The sequence below is a fragment of the Enhydra lutris genome, unplaced genomic scaffold (assembly GCF_002288905.1).
Source record: "Enhydra lutris kenyoni isolate GAN:26980312 unplaced genomic scaffold, ASM228890v2 scaffoldscaffold67, whole genome shotgun sequence".
NCBI classification, from domain to species: Eukaryota; Metazoa; Chordata; class Mammalia; order Carnivora; family Mustelidae; genus Enhydra; species Enhydra lutris.
In genome coordinates, this window is record NW_019154151.1 from 2,051,716 (window position 1) to 2,070,421 (window position 18,706).

General features: G+C 38.1%; 1 pseudogene; it reads right to left on the minus strand.

Annotated features, from left to right (window-relative positions):
- The window catches only part of LOC111159195, a 55,158-nt pseudogene extending 49,212 nt beyond the window's left edge, over positions 1–5,946 (minus strand).
- Positions 5,947–18,706: the final 12,760 nt, after the last annotated feature.

An 18,706-nucleotide genomic window follows, 5' to 3' on the forward strand; every position in this document is an offset into this window, starting at 1 on the left:
ATATATATATATATATATATATATATATATATATATATACCAGCCAAAATATAACAGCAGAGTGCATACAGGACCTCCTACTTTTTTTTTTCTTGGACCTCTTCTTAATATAGCCATTACTATCAGAAGCAGGAATATAGCAGACTTTCCTAACAATCACACACACAAAAACAGTGACCTAGACAAAGTGACAAGACAGAGGAAATCAGCCCAAAAGAACAGGAAAAGTAATGGCCAGGGATTTAATCAATAGAGATAAAAGTAAGATATCTGAAACAGAATTGAAAGCAACAAGTCTAATGATAATACTTGGGCTTGAATAAAATATAGAAGACATTAAAGAATCTCCTAATCCAGAGATAAAAGAATGAAAAACTAGTCAGACCAAAATTAAAAATGCTGTAACTGAGATGAAAACCTGACTAGATGCCATTACAATGAGGATGGATGAAGCAGAGGGAGTAATCAATGGTATAGAACATAAAATTACAGAAACTAATGAAGCTGTAAAGAATCTACACCTGTCAATCTACAGTGAGGGGCAGAGACACATCTTTCATACTAATGATATCAAAAGGAACCCAGAGTAGCCATGTTTACACAAACAAAGTAGATTTTAAACTAAGGATTGTAACAAAAGTTGAAGGAGGATACTATATCATAATAAAAGGGTCTGTGCAACAAGAAGATCTAACAATTGTACATATTTATGCTGCCAAATACATTCAGAATATTTCATTCTAGAGCATCAGAATACACACTATTTTCAAGTGCACCTGTAATATTCTCCAGAATAGATCACATACTGAGTCACAAATAAAGCCTCAAGTAGAAGAAATGATTGAGATCATACCATGAATATTTTCAGAACACAGCACTGTGGAACTTGAAGTTAACCACACATACAAAAATTAGAAAGATCATAAATATATAGAGGTTTAAGAACATCTTACTAAAAAATGAATGGGTTAACTAGGAAATTAAAAAAGGAAAAAATGCATGCCAATATATGAAAATGAAAACAAAACAAAACAAAGACACTTCAGAATCTTTGGGATGCAGCAAAGGCAGTCCTTAGAGGGAAATATATTGCAATACAGGTTTATCTCAAGAAGCAAGAAAAATCTCAGTTACACAACCTAACCTTACACCTAAAGGAGCAAGAAAAAGAACAGCACTTAGAGCCTAACACCACTAGAACTGAAATAATAAAGATTAGAGCAGAAGTAAACAATATGGAAACAAAAAGAACAGAAGAATGGATCAAAAAAGTAAAAGATGGCTCATTGAAATAAATAATAAAACTGATGAACCCGTAGCCAGACTTACCAAGAGGAAAAAGACAATTCTTAAATAAATAAAGTCATGAATGAGAGAGAAATAAAACAATTATAAGAGAATATTATGAAAAATTATATGCCAACAAATGGGGCAATCTGGAATAAATGGGTGAATTCCTGAAAACATACAAAACGCAAAAACTGGAAGAGGAAAAAATAGGTAATTTGAACAGACTAAAACCAGTAATGAAATTGAGTCAGTATCAAAAATATCCCAACAAACAAAAGGGCAGACAGTATCCCAGGGGAATTCTACCAAACATTTAAAGAAAAGGAAATACCTATTTTTCTGGAACTGTTCTAAAAAATAGAAATGAAAATAAAACTTCTAATCTCATATGAATCCAGCATTACCTTGATTTCAAAACCAGACAAAGAACCCATGACAAAGGAGAATCACAGGCCCATATCCCTGATGAAGATGAATACAAAAATTCTCAGCAAGGTACTGGACAATCAAATCCAAGAATACATTAAAAGACTTACCAGGGCACCTGGGTGGCTCAGTGGGTTAAGCCTCTGCCTTCAGCTCAGGTTGTGATCTCAGTGTCCTGGGATCGAGCCCCACATCAGGCTCTCTGCTCTGCGGGGAGCCTGCTTCCCCCTCCCCCTCTGTCTGCCTCTCTGCCTACTGGTGATGTCTCTCTCTATGTCAAATAAATTTTAAAAAATGTTTGTTTGTTTGTTTGTTTTTTTAAAGAATTACCAGGGCGCCTGGGTGGCTCAGCGGGTTAAAGCCTCTGCCTTCGGCTCAGGTCATGATCCCAGGGTCCTGGGATCCAGCCCCACATCAGGCTCTCTGATCAGCAGGGACCCTGCTTCCTCCTCTCTCTCTCTGCCTGCCTCTCTGCCTACTTGTGATCTCTGTCAAATAAATAAATAAAATCTTCAAAAAAAAAAAAAAGATTGTTCACCTGAAACTATTAAAAAAATAAATAAAAATAAAAAAAGAATTACCTACCACAATCAAGTGGGATTTGTTCCTGGGATGCAGGGGTTGTTCAATACTTGCAAATCAATCAACGTGATACACCACATTAATAAAAGAAAGGGTAAGAACCATATAATTCTCTCAATAGATGCAGAAAAAGAATTTGACAAAATACAGAATCCATTCTTGATAAAAAAGAAAAAAAAAACTTCAACAAAATAGGGATAGATGGAACATAACTAAACATCATAAAATCCACATATGAAAGACCCACAGCTAATAGCATCCTCAGTGGGGGAAAACTGAAAGCTTTTCCTCTATGGTCAGAAACAAGACAAGGATATCTGCTCTCACCATTGCCATTTAACATAGTATTGGAAGTGCTAGCCTCAGCAATTAGACAACAAAAAGAAATAAAAATCATCCAAATTGTCAAGGCAGAAGGCAAACTTCCACTATTAGCAGACAACATGATACTCTATGTAGAAAACTTGAAAGACTCCACCAAAAAATTGCTAGAACTGATGCACAATTTCAGCAAAGTTGCAGGATGGAAAATCAATATACTGAAATCTGTTGCATTTCTGTACATCAATAATGAAGAATCAGAAAAAAAAATCAAGGAATGGATCCCATTTACAATTACACCAAAATCTGTCAGTTATCTAGGAATAAATTTAATCAATGAGATAAAAGATCTGTATTCTGCAAATTGTAGAACATTTATGAAAGATATTAAAGATGACACAAAGAAATAGAAAAATGTTCCATGTTCATGGATTGGAAGAATAATTATTATTAAAATTATACTTGTAGATTGCCCAAAACAATCTACACATATAATACAATCTCTATCAAAACACCACCAGTATTTTTCACAGAGCTAAAAGAAAGAATCCTAAAATTTGTATGTAACCAAAGAAGACCCTGAATGGACATGGCAATTTTAAAAAAGAAAAGCAAAGATGAAGGCCTCATGATTCAGGACTTCAAGCTATGTTACAATGCTGTAGTGATCATGACAGGATAGTACTGGCACAAAAACAGACACATAGATCAATGGAACAGAATGGAATACCCAGAAATGACACACAACTATGTGGTCAACTAATTTTTTATAAAAATATATTTTATTTACTTATTTGACAGAGAGAAAGAGAGAGAGAGAGAATGCAAGAGAGGGAGCACAAGCCAGGGGAGAGGGAGAAGGAGAAGCAGGCTTCTTGCTGAGCAAGGAGCCTGATGCAGGGCTTGATCCCAGGACCCTGGGATCATGACCTGAGCCCAAGACAGATGCCTAATGACTGAATCACCCAGGCGCCCCAAGGCCAACTAACTTTTGACAAAGCAGAAAAGAATATCTTATGGAATAAAAAGTGTCTTCAACAAATGTTGGAAAAACTGGACTGCAAAATGTGAAAGAATGAACCTGGACTACTTTCTTACACCTTACACAAAAATAAATTAAAAATGGATAGAAGACCTAAGTGTGAGACAGGAAACCATCAAAATCTTAGAAGAGAACAGAGGCAGCAAATTCTTTGACCTCAGCTGTAGTAACTTCTTACTACATATATCCCCCAAAGCAAGGGAAACAAAAGCAAAAATGAACTATTGGGGCTTTATCAAGATAAAAACTTCTGCATAGTGAAGCAAACCAACCAACCAACCACAACAACAACAACAACAACAAAAACTAAATATGGTAACTTTGTAGTTTCATCAATTCCTGAATCTCCAAAGAGGAAGCACTTTCTAAAGAGTTCTAAAAATCAAATAATGGGTTTCAACTTTCAATAGTCATAAACTTTATAGACTGTGAAAAGCTCTCTGGTCCTTTAAATGCTGAAGCATCTCAGGGCTTAGTGCTGGCCTCCCTTGGCTTCCCTATTCTTTTTCATAGACACATTTCAGACATTTCTGTCTCCAGGCTATGATTGGTGTCCTCCTCTTTCACTCTAGAACAACCTATGTTTGCCTCTATCACTGTATTTAAATTGTAGTAGAGCTTCTGTTTACAAGTATATCACCATCCTATATTAGTTCATAAAAACATTCTATTAATCCTTGTATCCATAAGTTATAGTACAGCTCCTGACAAATTGGAGAGTTCAAATTGTTTTTGGAATAACCAAAAAGGGCCCAAATTGCAATTTCATCTCCTATCATATGTTTATATGGAAATGATACCCCAGCTACTCCACTATTGCTCTTAGAACAAATCTTTTTGGCATACTGTTTTTTCTGTCAAGATACCATTACCCCCTTCTCTATCTGATGCTAATTACATGTTGGTTGATTGCTCAAAAACACTGAATTCATACAAGTGCCACACTCTTCCTTAAGTTTAGCCTCTGAAAAACCTAGTAATGGATATCAAGACTGTAATAGATAATGTTAGGGTCCATGATCAAAGGAACGAGACTGATATAAAGCGAAAATCAAACAAAGCTTTATTTCACATCAAGCATCAAAAATCAAACTGACCGGTCAGGGCTGTCTCTTACGAAAAGACGACGATGATGATTCTGACAAGGTCACTCCCAGAAGGCCGCTCCGGACGAGGCTGCTCCACAGATGAGGCCACTCCCCGGTTGGAGCTGCTCCCAAGAAGAGGCCACTCCCAAGAAGGCCGCCGCTGGTGAGGTGGCTCCCTGGGCAGGGCCGCTCCCAAGAAGAGGCAATGACGACAGCAATGATGACAGGGAGGACAACACTGATGACACAGATTCTGCTTCTCATGACGCCACTCTGACAAGGCTGCTCTGGCGAGGCTGCTCCCCAGACAAGGCTGCTCCGACGAGGCTGCTCTGGAGGAAGCCTCTTCCCTGATGATGCTGCTTCCGCAGGGCCGTTCACCGAGGAAGCCTCTTCCCTAACGAAGCCGCTCCCCGGAATGACACAGCTCCGGTGAGGCAGCGGCTCAGGATTCCCGGGGAGGTTGCTGCCAACTAGGCTGTTCCCCGTGGCGCCACTGCTGAGGGTCGCAGTGTGTGGGCGGGGCCGCTGGCATCGGGGCCACTGGCGTCTCAGTGCCGCAGGCATCTCAGGGCCGCAGGCTTCAGGTCGCTGGTGGCGCGGGACCACTGGCGGCGCAGGACCGCCAGCATTGGGACTGCTGGCGGCTCGGGGCCGCTGGTGGCGGGCGACCACCGGCATCAGGACCGCCGGCATCAGGACCCCTGGCATCTTGACTGCTGGCGGCTTGGGGCTGCAGGCGGCTAGGCTGCTGGCGGCTCCTCTGCTCCCCGTGGCGCCGCTGCCGAAGCTGCGGTGTGGGCGGGGCTGCTGGCGTCTCGGCCGCTGGTGGCTGGGGACCGCTAGCGGCTCCGCTGTTCGCTGCGGCGCTGCTGCCGAAGCCGCGGTGTGGGCGGGACCGCTGGCGTCAGGACCGCTAGCGGCTCCAGGCCGCAGGCGTTGGACCACTGGTGGCTCGGGGCCACCGGCTGCACTTATAGCTCTTACAAGAGCTGTTACAGCTCTTCTTCTTCTCCCGCTGACTCTTCTTCTGCTGCTGCTTCTTCCTTCTTCTTCTTCTGACAGCTCTCCTTCTTCTCCTCTTTGCCAGCCTCGCAGACCAACCTTTATGGGGGTGGTTGAGCCCCGCCCCTACACAGGTAGCCAATTAATCCTAATTCACCCAGTGGATATACCCATGCCACACCGATTGGACATCTTCACCCGGCCTGCCCCGTCCCTACTTCGGGGTCCACAAGCTAGTTCCTCTGGGAGGGGCAGGCCCTTACAATAATTTTCCAGGAAAGAATATTAACAGAGAGAAAGCATAGATAATTCGGATATTAAATTATCATAGAATAAAATGAAGCCCTGATTATCAGAGATTTAAAAAAAAAAAACCTGTTATTGATTGCAGGTAGAATCCACACTGGTTAAAAAATGAATTGGAGGGGCACCTGGGTGGCTCAGTGAGTTAAAGCCTCTGCCTTCACGTCAGGTCATGATCTCAGGGTCCTGGGATCAAGCCCTGCATAGGGCTCTCTGCTCAGTGAGGCGCCTGCTTCCCCTCTTTCTCTGCCTGCCTATCTGCCTACTTGTGATCTCTCTCTCTCTGTCAAATAAATAAATAAAATCTTTTTTTTTTTTTAAAGAATGAATTGGATATTGACAGACAGGATTGCCACATAAGGATTATTGATCCTAATATTCATAAAAATACTAGGAACTATACTGTTTAAAATTCTAAAACCTCTTATTTGTATAATCAAGTCAAGAGAAATAGAAAAAAAACCCCAGCAGGATATAAATCCTTGATATTTGGATCGTTTACTTTGTATCACTTAATGGAGATAATACTTCCAGAAAAAAGCAGGTCATTGCCAGAGGAAACACTGAAAAACCTAAAATTATAGTTGACTACTGATTCACCATATTATGTTTCTCATCAACAGACATAGAATTTATCTTCATCTTTCTGTTCTGGTCTGAAAGACATTCTTTTAAATTTATATTTACCTTCTTATCTCTGATTCTTCTAGTCCTAGATGTACTTAAAATCTTTCCTGTCTCAGTAACTTACCCAAGTGTTTCACTGAAGCAACATTAACCTTTCTTTGTCCATCCAAGTCAGTCTATTCTCAGTACTACCTCAGTTTTCATGGATTATATGCTTAAATAATTTCTGTATGTCCTATGCAGTCTGCACAAACCTCTAATTCTCTAACTCTAAAACTATTACTCCTGTGAACAGTTTTGATATTGTGTGTGTGGATTGTAATTGGAAGGGGTTTAGACATATGGGATACAGGTATTGTGCATTTTGGTTTTCAAACATATTCTCAATAAAATGAGGAATTATAGCCATAAAATAATTACAATTGGAAATTATTGATTATTGTATTTTCCCTAGAGGAGATAAGTGAAAAATTATTTATGAGAGCTAAGAAAAAACAAAAACAAAAACAAAATGAACAAACAAAAAACACTACAGAAATAAAACCTATACTCTGTATTTATTTCTTAGGCTGAAGGTTCAGAGTAGATGAATATGTAATATAGATGTTTTATTCAGCAAAAATAACTGGAAATAAGTTTATATTAAATAGTGTATGAATAATCAGACTCTCTTTAGAAGTCTTCAGTGAACATTATATGCACAGACTTCTCTATAGTGTATAAGTTGATTTTGATGTTATTCATATCTATATTTGCACATCAATAATATCCTAATTCCAAATTTGTGTGATCCATATGCATGCATGGTTACCTTTATGATTTTACAAGTTTATGCACAAGCATAAATATACATATTCCATTAATTCAAGGGAAAAAAATCTAACCAAATCTTCTTCACACCAAATGACTATTTTAAAAAAAGAGTTGTCAGGTACAGTTTTTTTCCCTATGCCAAAAGAATTAGTCACAAAAAAAAGTAAAAATTAAATGATGCAGAGGTACCTGGGTGGCTCAGTTTGTTAAGTATCTGACTTCAGCTCAGGTCATGATCCTAGGGTCCTGGGATCAAGCGCTGCATCTGGCCCCCTGCTGAGCTGGGAGCCTTCTCCTCCCTCTGCCCCTCCCCATGCTCATTCTGTCTCTCTCTCTCCTTTCTATCAAAGAAATAAAATCTTAAAAAATTAAATAATGCAAAACGTCAAAATAGGCTGCAATCTTTTGAATTTTAATTCAACTCAACAGGCATAGGAACTCCAATCTGCATGCAATAAATAAATAAATAAATAAATAAATAAATAAATAGCAATTTGGGAATTTATATTTTCACCCATTCATTCATGGGACCCCCCCCCATTCTTTGACATGACACTGACTAAGTAGGTACAGAGGAAAAAAGGGAAATACAAGTATACATTGTTCCAATACTCTCCAGGTTATGCACAAGTGCTTGGAGAATGGATTCTCATTCTTTCTGTGGTAAATCCTACACAAACTAGCAACCAGGTAGCCTTTGAAGTACACGATGGCAATTATCCTGAAGACTGGTAGACAGAGAGGATATCACAATAGACTTCTCTTTTCCATGCACTGTATATTATTCAGTGCATGGTGAAAAAGAATGAGTGTATCAAATGCTCCTCAAAACAAAATAAAAAACAAACAAATTTTAAATAGGATGTTTTTGAAATTGAATTGCCTATTTTAAGTGGTATTCTGAAGATAAATGCACGTTTTAATATTTTTTAATATTGCATGTGTCTTGTCAAGCAGTACTTGAAACTGCCAAGTTTATGTAGTCTTCCTACAACCAGGCACATTTGCCTTCTTTGCAGATGGCGAAATGGGTTAAATGACTCTCACCTAGGCAGAAATCCATCAGCTGGATTCAGCTCAAAACTTTTGATGTTAAATTAATTTTTTATTCTATGTCCAAAGTTCTACATTGAGCTGGATCACTATTTGGATACCCTCAGAGTTAGTAGAGAACAGTATTTCCTAAACGATCATTTTCCAAGCTATCTGCTAGCACTCTCAACCTAATTTAAGTAATGGGTTCTGGCAATTTTGTGTAAAATGAAGAGGAAAGAAGAGTAAGGGATATTTCATTTTATGAAACAATCAACTAGACCAAGTATGTCAAACACATGCATTTTCATTTAACTAAAGAGAACAGGCTCAACAGAGCATTAAAGAACATATTACCAGGGAGACATATCCATGCCAGCATATCAAATCAGGGTACATCCAGGTTACCTTTCTGATTTATGGATCCCATAGCATCCTTCTACCAAGGTTGAATCCCAGGATAAGAGAGGGAAATTAATTCTGGAAGCATATGTCATCATTCATCTTATCCCCAACAATTCTCCAACAATTATAAATGAGATATCAATGTCTAAGGGATAATCCAATCAAGAGCTACAAAACCTGCAGGCATGGTGTAGATCACAGTAAAATGAACCAAATTAGGCAGCCATGTTTACTAAGATACAAAAATTATGATAACCTACATGTATTACAGCACTTGGACCCACTACCCCCAGGAGCACAAAAATTCTTCAAATTTTGATGATATATGATGAATTTAAATGAATTTAATGAATGTAAATGAATTTAAATTCATTAAGTAAGAATGTTTCTACATCATTTGTTTTTATTTAGAGTGTTTGTTGTTATATATAGTCCATATCTATAAAATATCTTTGGGAATTGTCTGGTTACCTAACAGTAATGCATTCACTTATTCATTTCTCAACAAAGGAATCTCTTGTTGCCTCATTTTTATAAATATGTATTTTGACTTAATGTGTGATAAGAATAAATTACTGGGTAGAATTATTATTATTGTACTATTCCATAAGGAAAGTTAACATTAGGAATCTGATGACAGTATTTCAATAACTAAAATATATTAATTTGTGTGACACCATTGCCATGGAAAACTAAAGCTAAAAGCAGACATTTTAATTTCTTCAGATATTAAAGTAGGAAATAATGACTTAGGAATATTGTAGACAGCTAAAGATCATGGAGCATGTATATGGGAAGAGTGTACCTCAGTGATCACAATTATTTTCATTGGGTGACCAGCAGTAGACACAATCTTCTTAAAAATGTCCCCCCTTTCTTTTTCTGCCTCAAAAGTAATTTCAGTAATAATGCGCTGTCTTTCATAAACCTAGATAACACTATTGACCTAACATCAGTAGGTTAAATACTTTGAATTGTGCATCTAGAAGTGAGGATAGACTTTTCACTGATTCATTGATGAGCTCAGACCTAGTAGCCCCTAGTGAACAGGAGCATGCATTTGTGAGGTTGAGTACTGGGGTAATGCATGCTGCTTGTAGCCATGTAATTGAATAAAGCTAACCAGCTTATAAAAAGGTCAAAATCATGATGTCAGCCATGGCCTAATTAAAAAACAAATAGCCACAGATAAATAATTAGCCATCAAGGTGCCTCATTAGTTTAGAAACACCCAGAAAATATGATTTCTGTAAGATTTTGATTCTAGTGAAATGAGTAGCAGAAGAGAGCTCTGGCTATTCTGTAGTTATTTCAGTTGTTTTGCAAATCACCCAGAAATAAGAAAATTTGAATCTTGTAGCCCTTTCATAAGAAAGATATGTGATATTTCCAAAACTGTGACAGATTAGCATTCAGGAAGTAATTTGCAAGTGGCTTATCCTCCTCCCAGAGGCCAGTTAGACCAAGGATTTTTGAAAATGTGGCCCTTAGAACTCCACTGCTTAGTTTATTTCAACAAGCATTTAATTAGTCCCTCCACCCCTTTTTTGATGTGCCAGATATTCTATGAATTGTGCTATGTGTTAAGGTCTTTAAATATGGTACCATGTCTGTCCATGGCAAGCTCACTGATAGACACACAAAGAAGCACTTTGATAAATTGTATAACAAGGGTATAATAGGTTTATAGAAGGAAAGCTCTTAGAGGAGGCTATAAGGACTAGGCAGATAGAATAAGAACAGGGTGGTTTGTTGAGGAAAAAACAAAGGCATTTGGGGAAGAAGGCTCAGAATAAACAAAGACACAAGGACGTGGAATAGCATCTAAAATGTGGGAGTAGATGAGGCTTCAAATCATTTATAATTAAAGTGTGAGCTAGGGATATTTTCCCAAAGATTTTAGTCTTACATTTGTTGTGAAATAATTCATTTTCCCTGTGGTTTAATTTCATTGACAATGTTTTTAAAATAGAGTCCATTTTTCCTTATCTCCAAATCTTTGAGTACACATACTTGCAGAAAGAACTAAGCGGGCATTGCTATTAACAGTAAGATTTTATACACACACACACACACACACACACACACACACACACATATATATATATATGGTTCATTGCAGAAATTCATTGAGTGCAAATACATACAGAGCCTGTTGAGGGGCGGTGCTGTGGAGGAATTTACAGATCTTTTCTTTAGTAAAACTAATATATAAAAGAGGGAGACAAACACAGATTACTTGGTTATATTGGATAGATAATGACCAAAAATGGAAGTAGCCAAACTAAGCATTCAAAATTTGACCTTTGGTCTTCGGATGCAAGGAGAGATTAAGTTAATATTAAATATTATTTAGGTAAAATTATAGGCTACTATTATCTCAATAGTCTGTACAGTTGTGATGATTATTATCTATACTAACTGACTGCCAGAAATCATAAATGCAAATGACTGCTGGAAAAATCCTTTATACTTATTTTAATTGTGACACAGATATGAAATAATATAATATTAATGCTTTCAAATGTTATTATAGAGAAATGTATAAACAAATTGTGTTGGTTCCATACAATGTAGCATTATTCAGACATTAAAAAAGGGTGAGGGGTACCTGGGTGTCTCAGTCAGTTAAACATTTACTCTTGATTTTGGCTCAGGTCATAATCTCAAGGTTGTGAGATCGAGCCCCACATTGAGCTCTGTGCTTGGTATGGAGACTCCTTAATATTGTCTCTCTCCCTATACCTCTGCCCCTCCCCTCTTTGCTCTCTCTCTCTCTCTTTCAAAGAAAAAAAAAGATGAAATACTGAAATGTGCCACAACATGTGTGACACTTAAAAACATGAAGCAAAGTAAAAAAAGCCAGACATGAGAGGCCACAGATTGTATGGTTTGGGAGGGTGGAGGGGAAAAAGAGGAAGGACTGCTTAATGAAGTCATGATCTCAGAGTCATGAGGTGGAGCCCCATGTTGGGCTTAGCACTCAGCAGGGAGTCTGCTTAAAAATCTCCTCTCCCTCTCTGCCCCTCCTCCCTGCTCACATGTTTATGCACTCTCTTTCAAAATAAAATAAATAAATCTTTAAAAAAATAAAACTAGGTTGTGGCAATAATTGAGCAAATCTGCATATATACTAAAAATGTAAGAAAGGTGAATATTTTGATATGTAAATTATGCCTTCACAAAGCTGTCATTTTCTTTTAAAAAAATGTTATTTTAGACCTTATCAACAAAATCTACAAACCCAGAGGCATGCACTTTCCCTGTAGCCTATTTTCTAGTCTATCTTGTTTATCTCCTTTCCCATCTGTGCCCCTCAAATATGTCAACAGAATAACAAAATTATCTAAAGGATGAAATAAACAAGTGGACATTTAGGCATATAAGCTCCATCTTAAAAGAACAAATGGGTTTAACAAAACTTGAAAGAGATACAATCTGAAGAGAACAAGACTAGGACTTGTTGTTGCTCATGGCAAACTATTGCTTTAAGGTGGGAAAAATGGGCTTGGAGCCAAGTCAACTTCAGTGGGACACATACAGTTATTTTAAAATCAGGAACTCTTCTAACTACCCATTTCAAATTTAAACCACTCATTCCCATGGCCCACAACACTACCTCCCTGTTTTATCACCTTGACCACAATTTCCATATTCAATCTCTCTGCCAGTTGACCCTCAGCCACAGTTCTCAATGTCCTGCACAACCACCAGCCTTAATTTCAAAAATTCCATCACCTTTGTTATGAGCAAATTGAAGGAAATAAAATAATTCCTTGAGAGGTTTGGAATTGAGGCTGGCTAGACTCAGCAGAATGCCAGTAAAATGTTCATCAGGAGAATATCCTATATCAGTAAGCAAGCTCTTTTTGAATACTTAATCCAATTTGGTAATATTGTATATTTTATTATTGAAACCTACGCAGACAGTGAAATATCCAGGGGATTTGGATTTGCGCTTTTTAAAGATATTTTTAAAGATAAAGGAGGAGGTGTAAAGATGGTGGAGTAGTAGAACCTTATGCTTGTCTCCTCTCTCTTTTTTATTTTTATTTCTTTTCAGCATAACAGAAATCATTGTTTATGCACCACAACCAGTGCTCCATACAATATGTGCCCTCCATAATACCCACAACCTGGCTCCCCCAACCTCCCACCTCCCACCCCCCACCCCTGCAAAACGCTCAGATTGTTTTTCAGAGTCCATAGTCTCTCATGGTTCATCTCCTCCTCCAATTTCCTTCAACTCCCTTCTCCTCTCCATCTCCCTATGTCCTCCATGTTATTTGTTATGCTCCACAAATAAGTGAAACCATACAATAATTGAACCTCTCAGCTTGAATTATTTCATTCAGCATAATCTCTTCCAGTCCCGTCCATGTTGATACAAAAGTTGTATTCATCCTTTCTGATGGAGGCATAATACTCCATAGTGCATATGAACCACATCTTCCTTATCCATTCGTCTGTTGAAGGGCATCTTGGTTCTTTCCACAGTTTGGCGACCGTGGCCATTGCTGCTAAAAACATTAGGGTACAGATGGCCCTTCTTTTCACTACATCTGTATCTTTGGGGTAAATATGCAGTAGTACAGTTGCAAGGTCATAGGGAAGCTCTATGTTTAATTTCTTGAAGAATCTCCACACTGTTCCCCAAAGTGGCTGCACCAACTTGCATCCCCACCAACAGTGTAAGAGGTTTCCCCTTTCCCCACATCCTCTGAACACATGTTGTTTCCTATCTTGCTAATTTTGGCCATTCTAACTGGTGTAAGGTGGTATCTCAATGAGGTTTTAATTTGAATCTCCCTGAAGGCTAGTGATGATGAACAATTTTTCATGTGTGTGATAGCCATTTGTAAGTCTTCATTGAAGAAGTGTCTGTTCATGTCTTCTGCCCCTTTTTTGACATGATTATCTGTTTTGTGTGTGTTGAGTTTGAGAAGTTCTTTATAGATCCTGAATATCAGCCTTTTGTCTGTACTGTCATTTGCAAATATCTTCTCCCATTCCGTGGGTTGCCTCTTTGTTTTGGTGACCATTTCCTCTGCTGCGCAGAAGCTTTTGATCTTGCTGAAGTCCCAAAAGTTCATCTTCACTTTTGTTTCCTTTGCCTTTGGAGACATATCTTGAAAGAAGTTGCTGTGGCTGATATTGAAGAGGTTACTGCCGGTGTTCTCCTCTAGGATTCTGATGGATTCCTGTCTCACGTTGAGGTCTTTTATCCATTTTGAGTTTATCTTTGTGTATGGTGTAAGAGAATGGTTGAGTTTCATTCTTCTACATATAGCTGTCCAATTTTACCAGCACCTTTTATTGAAAAGACTGTCTTTTTTTCCACTGTATATTTTTTCCTGCTTTGTTGAAGATTATTTGACCATAGAGTTGAGGGTCCATATCTGGGCTCTCTACTCTGTTCCACTGGTCTATGTGTCTGTTTTTATGCCAGTACCATGCTGTCTTGGTGATCACAGCTTTGTAGTAAAGCTTGAAATCAGGTAACATGATGCCCCCATTTTTTTTTCCCAACATTTCCTTAGCAATTCAGGGTCTCTTCTGATTCCATACAAATATTAGGATTATTTGCTACAGCTCTTTGAAAAATACCAGTGGAATTTTGATCATAATGGCATTAAAAGTATAGATTGCTCTAGGCAGTATAGACATTTTAACTATGTTTATTCTTCCAATCCAAGAGCATGGAATGGTCTTCCATCTTTTTGTGTCTTCTTTGATTTCTTTCATGAGTGTTCTGTAGTTTCTCGAGTACAGATCATTTACCTCTTTGGTTAGGTTTATTCCCAGGTATCTTATGGTTTTTGGTGCTATAGTAAATGGAATCGATTCTCTAATTTCCCTTTCTGTATTTTCATTGTTAGTGTATAAGAAAGCCACTGATTTCTGTATATTGACTTGTATCCTGACACGTTGATAAATTGCTGTATGAGTTCTAGTAGTTTGGGGGTGGAGTCTTTTGGGTTTTCCATATAAAGAATCATCTCATCTGCGAAGAGAGAGAGTTTGACTTCTTCATTGCCAATTTGGATACCTTTTATTTCTCTTTGTTGTCTGATTGCTGTTGCTAGGACTTCTGATACTATGCTGAACAAGAGTGGTGAGAGTGGGCATCCTTGTCATGTTCCTGATCTCAACAGGAAGGCTGTGAGCTTTTTCCTATTGAGGATGATATTTGCTGTGGGTCTTTCATAGACATATTTTATGAAGTTCAGGAATGCTCGCTCTATCCCTATACTTTGAAGCATTTTAATCAGAAATGGATGCTGGATTTTGTCAACTGCTATTTCTGCATCAATTGAGAGGACCATGTGGTTCTTCTCTCTTCTCTTATTGATTTGTTCTATCACATTGATTGATTTGTGAATGTTGAACCATCCTTGTAACCCGGTGATGAATCCCACCTGGTCATGGTGGATAATCTTTTTAATGTGCTGTTGGATCCTGTTTCCTAGTATCTTATTGAGAATGTTAGCATCCATATTCATCAGGGATATTGGTCTGAAATTCTCCTTTTTGGTAGGGTCTTTGCCTAGTTTGGGGATCAGGATAATGCTGGCTTCATGGAAAGAGTCTGGAAGTCTTCCTTCTGCTTCAATTTTTTGAAACAGCTTCAGGAGAATAGGTGTTTTTTCTTTGAAAGTTTGGTAGAATTCCCTAGGGAATCCATCAGGTCCTGGGCTCTTGTTTTTTTTGGAGGTTTTTGATCACTGCTTCAATCTTGTTACTAGGTATCGGTCTATTCAGGTTGTCAATTTCTTCCTGTTTCAATTTGGGGAGTTTATCGTTTTCCAGGAATGCATCCATTTCATCTAGGTTGCTTAACTTATTGGCATATAACTGTTGATAATAACTTCTGATGATTGTTTCTATTTCCTTGGTATTAGTTGTGATCTTTCCCTTTTCACTCATAATTTTATTAAAATGAGCTTTTTCTCTTTTCTTTTGGATTAGTGTAGCCAATGGTTTATCGATCTTATTGATACTTTCAAAAAACCAGCTTCTAGTTTCATTGATACGGTCTACTGTATCTCTAGTTTCTATCTCATTGATCTCTGCTCTAATCTTGATTATTTCCCTTCTTGTGTGTGGAGTTGGCTTAATTTGTTGTTGATTCTCCTGTTCTTTAAGGTGTAGAGACAGCTGGTGCATTCTGGATTTTTCAATTTTTTGAGGGAGGCTTGGATGGCTATGTATTTCCCTCTTAGGACTGCCTTTGCTGTATCCCATAGGTTTTGGACCAATGGGTCTTTATTCTCATTGGTTTCCATGAATTAAGTTTTTCTTTGATCTCCTGGTTGATCCAAACATTCTTAAGCAGGATGGCCTTTAGCTTCCAAGTGTTTGAATTCCTTCCAAACTTTTTCTTGTGGTTGAGTTCCAGTTTCAAAGCATTGTGGTCTGAGAATATGCAGGGAATACCCCAAATCTTTTGGTATAGGTTGAGCCTTGATTTGTGACCCAGTATGTGGTCTATTCTGGAGAAGGTTCCATGTGCACTTGAGAAGAATGAGTATTCTGTTGTTTTAGGGTGGAATGTTCTGTATATATCAATGAGGTCCACCTGGTCCAATGTGTCATTCAAAGCTCTTGTTTTTTTATTGATTTTCTGCTTAAATGATCCACCTATTACTGAGAGTGGTGTGCTAAGATCCCCTAAAAATTAAAGTATTCATATCAATATAATTCTTTATTTTGATTAACAGTTGGCTTATATAGTTGGTTGCTCCCATCTTGAGGGGATAAATAATTACAATTGTTAGATCTTCTTGGTGGAAAGACCCTTTAAGAATGATGCAGTGTCCTTCTGTAACTCTGACTACAATCTTTAGCTTAAAATCTACTTTATCTGATATGAGAATCACTACCCCAGCTTTTATATTGAGGCCCGTTGTCATGAAAGTTGGTTCTCCCTTCACTTTCAGTCTGGATGTATCTTTAGGTACCAAATGTGTCTCTTATAGACAGCATATGGATGGGTCCTGTCATTTTATCCAGTCTGCAACCCTATGCCTTTTTATGTGAGCATTTAGGCTCTTCATATTTAGAGTGATTATTAGAAGATAACGTTTTTACTGACATCATGTTGCCTGAAAAGTCCTTGTTTCTATAGATTGTCCCTGTAAATTTCCGTTCTATGTCACTCTTGGGTTCTTTCTTCTTTTATCGAAACCCCCTTAATATTTCTTGTAGTGCCACTTGGTGGTCACATTATCTTTTAGACCTTTCCAGTCTTGGAAGCTCTTTATCTCTCTATCCATTCTGAATATCAGCCTTGCTGGATAAAGTAGTCTTGGCTTCTTGTTTTTCTAATTTAATGCCTTGAAAATGTCTTTCCAGCTGTTTTTGTATTGCCATGTTTGTGTGGACAGGTCTGACGTTATTGTGGTGGTCTTTCCTCTGTAAGTAAGGAATACCTTCCCCCTAGCTTCTCGTGAGACCTCCTGTCTGAAAGTATGATTCATGAATCTCACAATTAAGTATCTAGAGTTCTTTCTAGACTCATTGATCTTGGGGGTGTCCTTTGTGCCTATAGGACATGAACACTTGTTCCATTCCCAGATTGGGGAAATTTTCATCAAGAATTCATTCAACAATATTTTCTAGTCTTCTTTCTTTCTCCACCCCCTCAGGGACCCCAGTAATCCTGACATTGCAACATTTCATGATGTCATTTATTTCCCTAATTCTGTTTTCATGGCTTCTAAGCTGTTTGTTCCAGGACTCTGAATGATCCTTCTCTTCTATCAGTTTGTCTTCTAGATCACTAATTCTATCTTCTGCTTCAGTTACCCTAGCTCTTAGAGTATTTAGATTTGATTGGATCTCACTGATAGCATGTTTAACTTCTGCCAGATCGGCTCTCACTTCCACCCTTAGAGATTCTATGTTGTCACTTATGTTTTTCTCCAACCTAGACATTGCCTGGATAATTGTTACCCTGTATTCCCTTTCAACATATTGTTTATGTCCATATCCAATGGTTCTGTGGCAGAGGGAACAGTCTCTGAATTTTTCCTCTGTTATATTATCCTCCTTCTAGTCATTTTGGTGAGAGTTGGTTGAGGGAATATATAGCGGAATATATCAACGATGAAAAAACATCCAGTGGGAAAAAGGCTCTTCAGTAAATGGTGCTGGGAATATTGGTCAGCTATATATGGAAGACTGAAACTAAACCATTATCTTACAGCATACACAAAGTTAAATTTGAAATGGATAAAAGACCTCAATATAAGGCAGGAATCTATCAAAATTCTAAAGGAGAAAATAGGCCATAAGCACTTTGGCATCAGCCACAGCAACTTTTTTCAAGACATGTCTCCAAAGCCAAAGGAAACAAAAGTGAAAATGAAATTTTTGGGACTTCATCAATATAGAAAGCTTCTACATAGCAAAGGAAGCAGTCAACAAAACAAAGAGGCACCCCACAGAATGGAAGAAGATATTTGCAAATGACACAACAGAAAAGGGCTGATATCCAAGGTCTATTACAAACTCCTCAAACTCAACACCCACAAAACAGATAATCGCATAAAAAATGGGCAGAAAACATGAACAGACGATTCTCTAAAGAAGACATACAAATGGCTAGAAGACACATGAAAAAATAGTCATTGTCGACAGGGGAGGAGTCAAGATGGCGGAGAAGTAGCAGGCTGAGACTACTTCAGGTAGCAGGAGATCAGCTAGATAGCTTATCTAAAGATTGCAAACACCTACAAATCCAACGGGAGATTAAAGAGAAGAAGAACAG